Source organism: Leptonychotes weddellii, chromosome 6 (assembly GCF_054177405.1).
Source record: "Leptonychotes weddellii isolate Sample4059 chromosome 6, ASM5417740v2, whole genome shotgun sequence".
Classification (NCBI taxonomy): Eukaryota; Metazoa; Chordata; class Mammalia; order Carnivora; family Phocidae; genus Leptonychotes; species Leptonychotes weddellii.
In genome coordinates, this window is record NC_138374.1 from 55,291,957 (window position 1) to 55,303,937 (window position 11,981).

The following is an 11,981-nucleotide window of genomic DNA, read 5'->3' on the forward strand; positions in this document are numbered from 1 at the left end:
CAAAAAAAAAAAAAAAAAATCAAGAAATAATTCATGTGCACATTTAAGGTGAGGGCATATGTAGTCAAAATAATTAGATAAATGATGGAAAATTCAACCTACCATCCAAATATCTGATCTAATAAACTCAAAACTTCTCGAAACATGTAGATGTAGGACAGAATGTTTCCCCTTTTTACTTGGGTGCTCTGGGAGCGACCACATAATGAAACAGCACTTGGCAAACTCTCACAGATACAGGGTTTCCAAATAAGCATTTTATGAAGTGAGAATCAACAGGATCTCACAGCTCTCCAGAGAAGCTATAGGTCATCATCAGCTAAATATGTACTATTATTGTTTTCCCCACTGAGCATTTGGTAAATATATTCAATTCTCTTGCAGTTATAATGCCATCATTAAATGCCGCACGGGGACCTCTAGGAGCCATACTGTCCACCCCCTTGCCCCCAGGAAAGTTCACTCTTAACTGTTTACAAAAACAGTCATGTCAAACCCTAGCCTAAATGATCCCTCAGTACAGAAACACAAATTCTTGGAAATATTGACATGAAAGTCAGTTGCATGGATACATTTCTTAGCGTAAATGTGCTCACTATATTCTGGAGTTCCCTTACAGCCAAGGATTCCCTTGGTCCCTTGGAGACCATAGTCCCCACCTTACCAGTTATCCTACTCAGATTTCAGATTTCAGATCAAACATCTCTTCTTCAGGAAAGTCTTCCCTGACTCCTTGAGCCAGGTTTGGCAAACTACAGCCCATGGGCCAAATGTAGTCCACTACCTATTTTGTACAGACCACAAACTAAGAATAGTTTTTGCATTTTTAAGTGGTTGAAAAGAAAATTCAAAGAAAAAGTATTTTGTGACATATAATAATTACACAAGATTCAAATTTCAGTGCCCATAATAAAGTTTTATTGGAACACAGTCACACTCATGTGTGTGCGTGTTGTCTAAGACCTCGTTCATACAGCAAAAGCAGAATTGCAGAGTTAGATCAAAGACCATTGGCCCTCAAAACCAAAAAAAATGTACTGTCTAGCCCCTTACAGAAAGAAGTTGCCAACCCCTACCCTTGACTGTACACTCCCACAGCACCACACACTTTTTGTGTCTGAAACTTATCTCATGTGAAAATTTCACACATAATTAATTATTTCATTAATAGCTGTGTCCTCACTAGATGGTGAGCTCCATGAAAGGAAGGTCTATGGCTCTTTTTTCTCACATTTTAGCACAGAACCCAACACACAGTAGTAGATGTTAACTACATACGTATTACTGAGTAATATAAATAAGTAAATAATGCCTGAAACTGGTATCCCACAAAGCACAACTTGGGAAATGTTACTCTAGTTACATATCCTCCAACTAGTAGGCAGAGTAAAGAAACAGAGACTCTGCTTACAGAATATTCCAGCAAAATTATGTTATGAAAGGGGTCAAAATTAGCAAAAGAAAGGGGTTTTGTTTTGTTTTGTTTTTTGCCTTGAAGCTGCTCCACCCTGGAGAATCTGAGGGAACTACAGCCATACTCATTAGAGACCCATAAGAATGCTTCAGAGAATTCAAGGGGTTTGGAGCTCTCCAAGGGAAAGCTGGGTCCCTCGGGACAGTGGCAGGATAGAAACTGTATATAAGAGGAATGGGGGATGAGTGAGATGAGACCCCAAGACACCCTTCTGAGGTACAATTTATTAGAACTAAAAGGGACTCGATGAGAAAAAGAGAGATGTGTTTCCTCTGGACACCATAGGTGTTGGTCTAAAAGTGAAATTGTTCTATGTAGTAACAGTCTGCATTCAGCCTGTCTAGGACATAGCAGTCCTGAAGGAAGAGCTACATGATTTCCTTCACGTTCTGGAAACTGACTTCTGAACCCTTTCCTGTTTTGATCCAAAATCACTACTTTTCTCATCAGACACTATTTATGAAATTTAATGGACTTCAGCATTACCAAGAGCTTAGAGACTTGTGTCAGCAAGTGTTGTTTCCCTGAGTTTCAGACCAGCTGCGTTGGATAGTTAGTTATCTGCTGCCCTGTCTTCATGATTATAAATGAGAAGACAGTCCTTCCAAGAAAGCATTAGAGTAAAACCACCAGGCCTTTCCTGGTTCCAAAAGAATCAGCTCCTTCTCTATTTCTTCACCAGCAAAGAGCATCTCTCTTCATTGGTTCACTCTTGAACCAAACTTTAGTGAGCAACTACTACGTACCAGACACTACTGAGCAAAATCATCCTGGACACACTAGAGTTCACAGTGTAGTGGAGAAAGCAGACCTTAACCAGGCAACCCCACAAATCAATAACTATGAAGGAAGACCACAGGACAACGTAACTGGGTATAATAAGGAACGTGACTTAATTGGAAGGTCAGGGAGAGCTTCTGAAAGACAGGACATTAGAGCTAAGATCTAAAGAAATCATTTTCTCAAGCACCCACACCCCAAAATTGGTCTTGAGCCTGCAATCGTGTGGGATTTTCACCTAGAAATCTTCCATCATGGATGTATTCCAAACCGACTAATCCAGACACAAAAGTAACCATTAAAGCAGACTGGCAACAATGCTCCAGATTACTAATGTTGAGACTTGGGCTCTCTGTCGTAGGAGGCCATGGCCATGACTGGTAGAAATGTTTCCAGGCTTCTTTCAAACTTACCGGGATCTTTATGATCTCATTTTTATAGATGGAAAAATCAAGGAAGGAAGAAAGAGGTCAGGTTTCAGTAAAGGTTGTAAAGAAATTCCTCCTTCTGAAAAAATCACAGAGATGAGCTATTTGCTCTAGAGCCATTTTAGCTGGGCCCTGAATCGAAAGGAAATCAGTTGGTGGATTAGGTACGTCCTCATGTAAGGTATTAGCAAACAAAGAAGTATTCATTTTGGCTTATTGGCACCTCCCTCTGTGCACAGAGCCCTTTTTTGAGCATTAAGGGAGAAACAAGTGTGCATTTTAAGGAAGACCCCTTTTTTTAAGTCAACAGAATAGAACAGAGAAAATTATAAGGGATCAGGGAGGACAGGACTCTCCATTCCACTAAGTCACCAAGATTAAGGGAACTCTGTGCTCAGTGCTGGGCTGGGCCGGGCTGGGCCATCTGGAAGGCCAAGAGTAAGTCTGAGCAGTCAGGAAATGTCATCTACTCCAGAGAATGTAGCGCAACCACAGACGCACACACTGATCACTACAGCTAAGGGGATGAGACAGAAATCATAAATACCATCGGAGAGCACAGAAAGGTACAAAAGGGTTCAGAAAAGCCTGCCTGACAGCAGTCACTTTCACTGAGCATCTACTACGCTTGTACAAATAACTACTAACACTTACGAAGCAGTAAATCCTGCTAAAGACACCAGGCTAAGTGCTTTCACACAGTATCTCCCAGAGATAATGAGGGAGGTGCTATTTAAATGAAGAAACTAGGCTTGAGAAGTAAAGTAATTTGGCCAAGGCTTCTTGGCTGGCATGTGGCAGAGCTGAAAGCAGAGCCTGAAGTCCGTTCTTAGCCCATCATAGACCCTTCATGTCTGTAGAATTGAGTCAAAGAGACTAAGATGTGCATGGTTTTCATGCCTCTCTCTCAACACCAAGCCTTCTTCGTCTCATTTATCATTGTAACTGTTAATCAACAAAGGTATTTTCAGAGCAAAGCTTGGATCCAGTCTGAGCTATCTGACACCATGGGCTGCGCCATGTTATTTATGATATTCTGTCTTTACAAGAAGGGGAGAGAACAATTAATACTTAGGTAGAAGGACAAAGGGAAGACTTTTTTTACTTATTCATTCATTTAACAGGTACTCTGTGACTAGAACTCTTCTCAGTACTGGAGATAGGACATATGAACAAGTCTACCATAGTTCCTTTTCCCACAGAGCTTACATTCTGCCGAGGGAGATAGAAAATAAATATAAATAAATATGTTTTTAAATTACATAAATAAATACAGGACACCTCAGTGCATGATACATGCTAGAAGATGAATAAAGCTGGATAAGGGAATAATGAGTATCAGGGGTGGGCCATTTATTTTTTTTTAAAGATTTTATTTATTTATTTGAGAGAGAGAGAAAGAGAGAGCACAAGCAGGTGGAACAGAGGCAGAGGGAGAGGGAGAAGCAGGCTCCTCACTGAGCAGGGAGCCCAAAGCGGGGCTCCATCCCAGGACCCTGGGATCATGACCTGAGCCGAAGGCAGACACTTAACCAACTGCGCCCCAAGGGGTGCGGCATTTAAATAGTGTAGAAATATAAGCAGAATATATACAGAAACCCTTGCTTATAAGAGGGGACAGCTGCATACTGTACTAAAGAAAGTGAGGAAATCATATAAATAGCAAAAGGTCATTCCAGAGAGAATGGCTGTCAACTGTCAGTATTTTAACCCCATTATTCACCTTCCTGGAAATCTAAGGATGATCTCCCTCCATCTCTTGAAACTGGGAGAGGTCCCTGGCTGAAGGCCCTGGAAGGTTCCTTTTGAAGAGACGTCGTGTCTTTGTGACTCTAGGCCAATTGGGTTGTCTACCTGCAGACTTGCCCAGAGGAATTCCCTGTATGTTCCAGAGAGCAGAGGCAGCCTTGAAGTTTCTTTTTGCATTCCTTCCCAGTCACTTTCATTTGGGGAGTTCTTGTGCATGACCTCTCTGTAGAGTGTTTTTTGGCTCTGGTACCTCTCTGAGAATCTTATAAACGCTATAGACATTCTCTCCCCACACCTCCAAAAAAAAAAAAATCATGTGCCCTAAAAATTATGCAACACATTACAGAAGTTAATTCCCTTAAACTTATCTGTGAATGCCTCGCACATCTCTAGAGCTTCAGTTAAGAACCCCTATTACAGAGCTTCTTTGGAAGGCCACTCGGCTATTTTTACTCCCAGCAAGAAAGCCCTGTGTTCTCTTACAAAGTCGTCATCATTCACGAAATGGGATTCCTTGAGGACAGGGCCTGTGTGCTTCATTTACTCTTACATTCCAAGGGGCCAGCAGGAGATTAAAAGCCACCTTGAATTAGTGAAACACAGAAGGGAATGGTTATAGGTTCACAGAGCCAAGCCAAAAAAATTTACAAGTAGAGCTGGAATCAGTAACTACCAGAATAGGGGACTTAAATGTTTTCTTGTTTCTTCACCTCTGTCTGTCCCTCTGTCTCTCTCTCTCTCCACACATACACACACACACATACACACACACACACACACACACACACTTCATCTTTGGAGGTTTTTTTCCCATATTTCGGCTTTTTTTTTTTTGCTTACATCACCTGTCCCCACGGGATAAAAATACAGCCACAGGCAGCTCTCAGCTTATATCTTAACAACTTTATATCCAGAGAAAAAAAGGAGGCTTTGCTTACAGCTTCTGTTTGAAAAATGCCAGTAAAGGATTCTTCATTATCTGGTTTGAGTCGCGTGTCTGTCCGCAAACCAAGCTCTGTGGTGAGGCACTGTGACTGGCTGGTCACCCGTAATGTGATTGGAAAAGGGAAGAGATTTGTTTTCCTTCAAGGTAGAGATACTCTCACTAGAAGAAGGAGGATAGTGGATTGATGCTTAGCAGACAAAAGCAATAGCTTTTGCAAATAAAAATAATGTTAATAAAACCTATCTTCCACCATCCATCCGCTAGATCTTGTGCTTAAGTGTGTTTCGTAGATTATCTCATTCATCATTCTACAAGTAGTCATTGACCACGTAGCATGAGGCCAGATTATGAGCAATCTTCAAATCCAGGCTAAGGAATTTAATAACATAGGGTAAAAAGTGGAGAGCCAGTAAGGATTTTAAGTGGAGAGCCAGTAAGGATTTTGAGGGAGAAAGTGACATAACCAAAGTAGCATTTAAGGGGGTTAATGCAGTCGTTTTCCATTTCTGTCACCAGCTCCCGGTGGTCTGAATGGTGCTTAGGGAGGCAGAGCTCAAAGCTCTGAGTCTTTTAAACTCTGGATGGGATCGGAGAATTTTCTTACCAATCACTTCTCTATGTCTTTATGCCCAAGTTCCCTATGAAGAGTCTTCATTTTCCTGGCCATTAATCCCTAGCAGTGAAAAGAAATAAGGCTCCAGCTGGACTGAGCAGTATTTGGAGAAACATCACCTGTTCATTCCAGGACTCACCTACCAGCTCAGGGGAAAGGCAAACATTTCCTGCTGGCGGATAAATGTAAGCTTCAAAGTAAATTTCAAAGCAGCGAGAACATTCTGTTATTTTCCCTCTTTACAAGGCTTGATGAAAGCAATCTCCACAGAGGCTGCCTAATTGGGCAGGGAGCTCATCTATGAGCAGGGCTGGCAGAAGGATCCGAGGGCTGGTTAGTAGATTTTGTCTGAAGACAACCCTTTTTCCAAAGGAGGTAGGGGCAATTTGACCTGTGGTGCCCAGTTCCACACAACCCCCACCCCCAGCGCTCCAAGAGACCCCCATCAAGTAGCTGTTCTGAGTGTTTTCTGAACAACTAGCTCCCTACTTTTTTCATGGCACGGACTCTTTGGTGTTCTAATTATCCTGCAGGGGAATATACAGTTTATTTACTGCTCTGAAAATACACAAAGTTTGCTTCCTGCTACTAAGATGCCCTGAGAATCCAGGATCAGTCACTGCAGCCCCCTTGGGGCCAAATGAGGGAGACTTGGAGGCCCGTGGAATCCCCTGCCCCGCAGGAGCACATCTGCGGACAGGGGGCTGAGGATTGTGGAGCCAAGTGAACCGTCCTCAGCTCTGGATTCAACCTCAGCCCGGCAACTCTCCCCCCACCCCCATTACAAGTCCCTCTGTTGCCCTCCTCACTGCCAGGTTCCTCCAAACCTGACTAGCCACCACACCAACCAGGGACTACACTAGAGGAACAGAAGGAATAATAACAATAATAATAATGGCTAATATATAGGGGGCGTTTTTGTGCAAGATGCTCTACAGAGCTATCTAATTTTATGCCCCCAACAACTCTATGATTTTCCACATTTGAGAGATGAGGACCTGAGGCTTGGAGCATTTATGTAAATGTACCCAAAGCTGACCTAATACAGAGCAAAGCTACGGTCTCTCTGATGGGAGGGAGGAGAACATGGTCTGAACCCTTCCACTTCCACTGTGGGAAGTCTGTCCTCGGGGAGGCTCCACTGTTCTGTCAACCCATTGATCAATGTTTACTGAGAGCTATCATGATGCTCAAACATTTGTCATGCTCCCTCCTGTTCAAAAATTTCCAATGCAGCTAGGAGACAAGATGTACACATTTGACAACTTAATAAAAATATACTAAATAGCCATATAGAAAAGATCATCAAACACTAGATAGAATAAGCATGGGTCCTTTTCCTCGGATTCATGTGGACACAAGGACAGACTTCCCCATGTCCCTGAGAACAAACTTCCCTACCTGGGCAGCAGTGTAGTGGACGGGTTCAGAGACTCTCACTCTGCTCCTAATTATTAGCTAAGTTAACTGTGGGTAAACTCCTACACTTCAGGGAAATCTACAAATACCTTTAAATTATTTGCAAATTTTTCTTCATATGTGCGTTTTATTGGCTTCCCTTGGATCAGTGTTTCTTAACCAGGAGGGATTTTACCCACCACCCGTATTTGACAATGTCTGGATACTGTTTTGGTTGTCCCAACTGAGAGCATACTGCTGGATTCTAGTGGGTAAAGGCCAGGGATGCTGCTGAGCATCCCACAATGTACAAGATGGCCCCCGCGACAAAGTATTATCTGGCTCAAAATGCCAATAGTGCTAAGGTTGAGAAACTCTGCATTAGATTCCCCAAGTCATCTCAGTCAGCTCCCAAACAATTAAAAACTGCTATTCCAGAGCTTTATTTGCCCAATGAAGGGCATGAACAAGAAGTGCCCCTATAGCCCGACACTTTCCAGCATCTTATGGTCCATGCATGCTGCCAGGACTGTCCTCCTAAGACTCTAGTATTCCTCGACATCTTTTAGGTAACTTTGTGCAAAATCAGAGCATTTGATTCCATCATTAAGGCTAAATGGATTGGAACACTCCTCTGTGCCATGCTTACATGTCCACCAGGTCATCCAACACTTGGCACAAAAGTCACCTAAAAATGATGAGCCTATCGACCCAGCCATACTTGGTTGGACATACATGGAGGCATGGAGTGGGGAGGCAGGAGTTTTTGTGTATTATGCCTAAGCCCTTGTGTCCCCATTTTCAACTGGATTCCAAGCAACAGAAATGTGGGTCTCTAGGACGTTCACAAGCCTGCAAGCCAGGGCAGCCAGCTCTCCTGTTACTGAATTCTGAGGACTGAACTTGTTTTTTTATAAAATGCAGGGTTTGGGGTCTTTATCAGTCAGGCCTCTGCCAGAGAAACACAACCAGCAGGAGATATCTATTAAGAGATCCACTGTAAGGAATTGGCTTACAGGATTATGGGGCCTGGCTGAGCCAGTCTGAAATCTATAGGGCAGGCTGTCAGGAAGGGCAGGCTGGAACTCTCAGGCACAGACCAAAGCAATAAGCAGAATTTCTTCTCCTTCTAGGAAATCTGTTTTGCCCTTACGGCCTTCCAGCTATTTGAATCAGGTCCACCCAGATTATCGAGAATTACATCCTTTACTTCAAGTCGACTGATTGTGAACATTAATCACATCTTCAAAATACCTTCACAGCAACCCCTAGGTTGGTGTTTGAATGAGTAACTGGATATGATAGCCTTGCCAAGCCAAGCTGACCTAGAAAACTGACCATCAGAGACTCCATGGTATCTCCGTTTCTTTGCAGCTTTTAGAACCTGCGATTCTACTACGAATCACCCCAAGAAACAACATCTCATTTTAAGGCTTCCCGGGCACAGATATACCAAAAGGAGCACTTGGTTCAGAGGTCACTAGGTTATGTGGCCTCTGGCCTCAGAGACAAGATGCAGAGATGTGGGTCTGGCCGCAGCCAGGGCCTCTCTCACTGCCGACTGAGGGAGATGGAGAGCAAATGCTGCTAAACAGGAGCTTTTCTTCTCCAACGACACCATCAAACTGCCTGTCTGCCATGATTAAATGCTAGGCAAGGACTTTGAAGGAGCCAATTATTTGCTTGAGAAAAACTGGGGGCAGAACACAATATAAATGCAGAGACCATTGTGATTCAGGACTTGGAATCACAGAAATGTCAAGCCAGAAAGGATCTTAGAGTTGACCTTGTCCGACTCACTCATGTTACAGAAGATGGGACTGAGAAGCACAGAGATCCATAAACTGCAATGCCAGAAGCTACTCAGTGTCACAGCCCAGACGAACGAAGCGTCCTGATTCCCAGGCCAAAGCTCTTTCCCCCACATCGCCCTCCGGCACACCGGGAAAAGGTGCACCATCTTCCTACCTCCTCAGCAAAGCCCGCAGCTGAGCTCTTTACTGCTGGCATTTACTCTGACAGATATCAGCAACTACAAAAGGGTACACTGTTAACACAAGATGACAAATTCTAAAATTGGCTTGTTTTCACAACCATCACTTTTTAAGGGGTGAAGGACCTTTCTCCGGTTCTTTAAAAACCTCTGGATTCTAGCCAGCTCAATGTCTCCACACTTCCTCCCACAATCACTTGCTATGAAAATGTCATTACTCTGTTTTGAAGAGGCTAGAGCAGTTGTGCTTCTTTTGTAATAACTATGTTTTCTGAAAGAGGGGAGAAAAGTCATGAAAGCCAGGGGTGGAAAAGCTTTCATGGATCAATCACGCTCCCATCATGCACTGGGGGGAAATAAAGTAGACACTACAAGGTCAAACCCCAGGTCGGAGATGGAATCCCCCCACCTCTGTGACTTTATTTTGACCCAGACTGAGAGAAATGTCTTGCTGCCCATTTTCAAAGACTGCATCCAACAGCCCCTCACCTGAAGAACCACCTGATCAGAGGGACAGAAACACCCAGCTCCAAATTCTCTTTCCTGAGCCCTCTTAGTTAGGAATCATTGGTAACAAGAAGCATACCTCTGCAATGAGTCTAAGCAAATGAGGAGGTATGTGTTGGGCTTAAATTTCAAAAGTCCTAAATAAGGCAATCATATAGTATCTTTGTGACAGTTTTGTCCTGAGGACTAAGAAACAATAATAAAATATATTTTCTTTTTCCCTAGGAAATGACTCCGAGAGAGACCCCACAGAAGATGGGACCAGTCCAAGTAGTTTCAAAGTAATAAAAAGCCTCTTTGGCCAGTCATGTTTCGTTTGCAAGGAGTATGGCTAGTTTACTAATGGGAGGCTCACTGAGGACAAATAATCACCAACTATTGACAAATGTCATCGGCTAATGGTATCAAGAATAAGTACTGCTCAGGGGCACCTGGGTGTCTCAGTCCTTTAAATGTCTTAATCTTGATTTCAGCTCAGGTCATGAACTCAGGGTCTTGAGTCCCACAGCCAGGTTCTGCCCTCAACAGGGAGTCTGCTTGAGATTCTCTCTCTCCCTCTCCCTTTGCCCCTCCCCCCCACTCACAGGCAGCACACCCTCTCTCTCTCTCTCTCAAAAAAAAAAAGAATAAGTACTGCTCAAGTTGCACCTCCTGATACCAAGTCGCCCAATTTTGACTATCAGTGGCCTATTTAACAAGGGAAGAAGCAAGGTAATCACTTTTCTGGAGACGAGGGAAGATCAGTGAGCTTTTTTTGTTACTTAATGTCTGTATAGTGTCTTTCATTTCAGTGTTAGAGTAGCCTATCTTCTAGGTAGCAAGCCATTTGCCTCAAGAAGGACATATTATGTGAGAGGAACAACTGAGGCAAAAACTAGTAATATCCTGTGTGACAGCTTTTTTCTCTTCCAAGGTCGTGGTGTCTGCCAGCAGATCTTCCCAGTAGGGGAGGCGTAGAGAGTTGTAGCTCAAAGCATGGTATCTGGCGTCTACTCCTGTATAACCTGAGTTTGTGTCTCAACTCTACCTTTATCAGATGTGCGGCTTGTGCAAATTTCTTAACATATGGACTTTTATTCATCTTACCTGTGAAAAAGAAATAGTAAGGCAAGCCATCTCGTGGGGCTTTTATGAAATTTAAGTAAGGTAAAAAATGCAAATCACAGAATACTCAATATATACTAACAATTACTCTGGGTCAGAGCTTCCTAACCTTCTTCATATCATAACAGACATTTTGAAATAAAAGTTAATGTATGCATGGTGAGCCAGGAAAGACTAGGTTGCTCATAACCAAAAAGGGAGCCCCCCAGGAGCTAAGGGCTCTATTTCTTATCACACCTGCAACTCACTCACTGCTGCCAGCTGAGAAATTCTCTCCACACTGGACGTCGCCTCCATTTTACAGACAACATATCTCTCGGGACACTATCTCTGCCCCCAACTTAAACATTGTTTTTCAGCCAACACTGTTCTGTCTCTTCCTCATAGGCAGTTACAAGCCATTATATTTCTGACTAATATAAATAGAATTCTTCTTTAAATTATTTACTCCACACAATATTTCCAGACACGGAGTCATCACCAAATCTTATGGTTAGAAATAGTAAGATGAAGGACAATTCTGAAGCTGAAGACTCTGAACCTAAACCCATCTTTACCATTTCTAAGTGTATCACACTGGCCAAGATGGAACCCAGGAAGGCCTAGGGACCAGGTAAACCCACCAAGCCTCCATGCTATCTTCATTCTGCTCCCTCTCTGCCCGGGCATTACATCATCTTTCTTCAGAGTGGCTTTCCCATCTCATCATTCATTTGGCAAACATGGCTGCCCCTCTGCCTTCAAGTTCACATAATAAAGTTGCAACCCTCTCTTGATTCTAGTTCCAGATTTCTGGAGAGAGAATCTGACTGATCCAGCTGAACTCAGTTGCCCACCTGGTATAATCAGCAAAACCAAGACAGCAGGCAAGCCCAGTATAGCCCAGCAGCCAGAGGCCATTCTCAGGATACAGTGCAGACATTTGGGAGAAAGGTTAGTTCACAAAGAAAGAGAAGGTCATAGACCCAAGGGCTGAGTCCATTACTTTT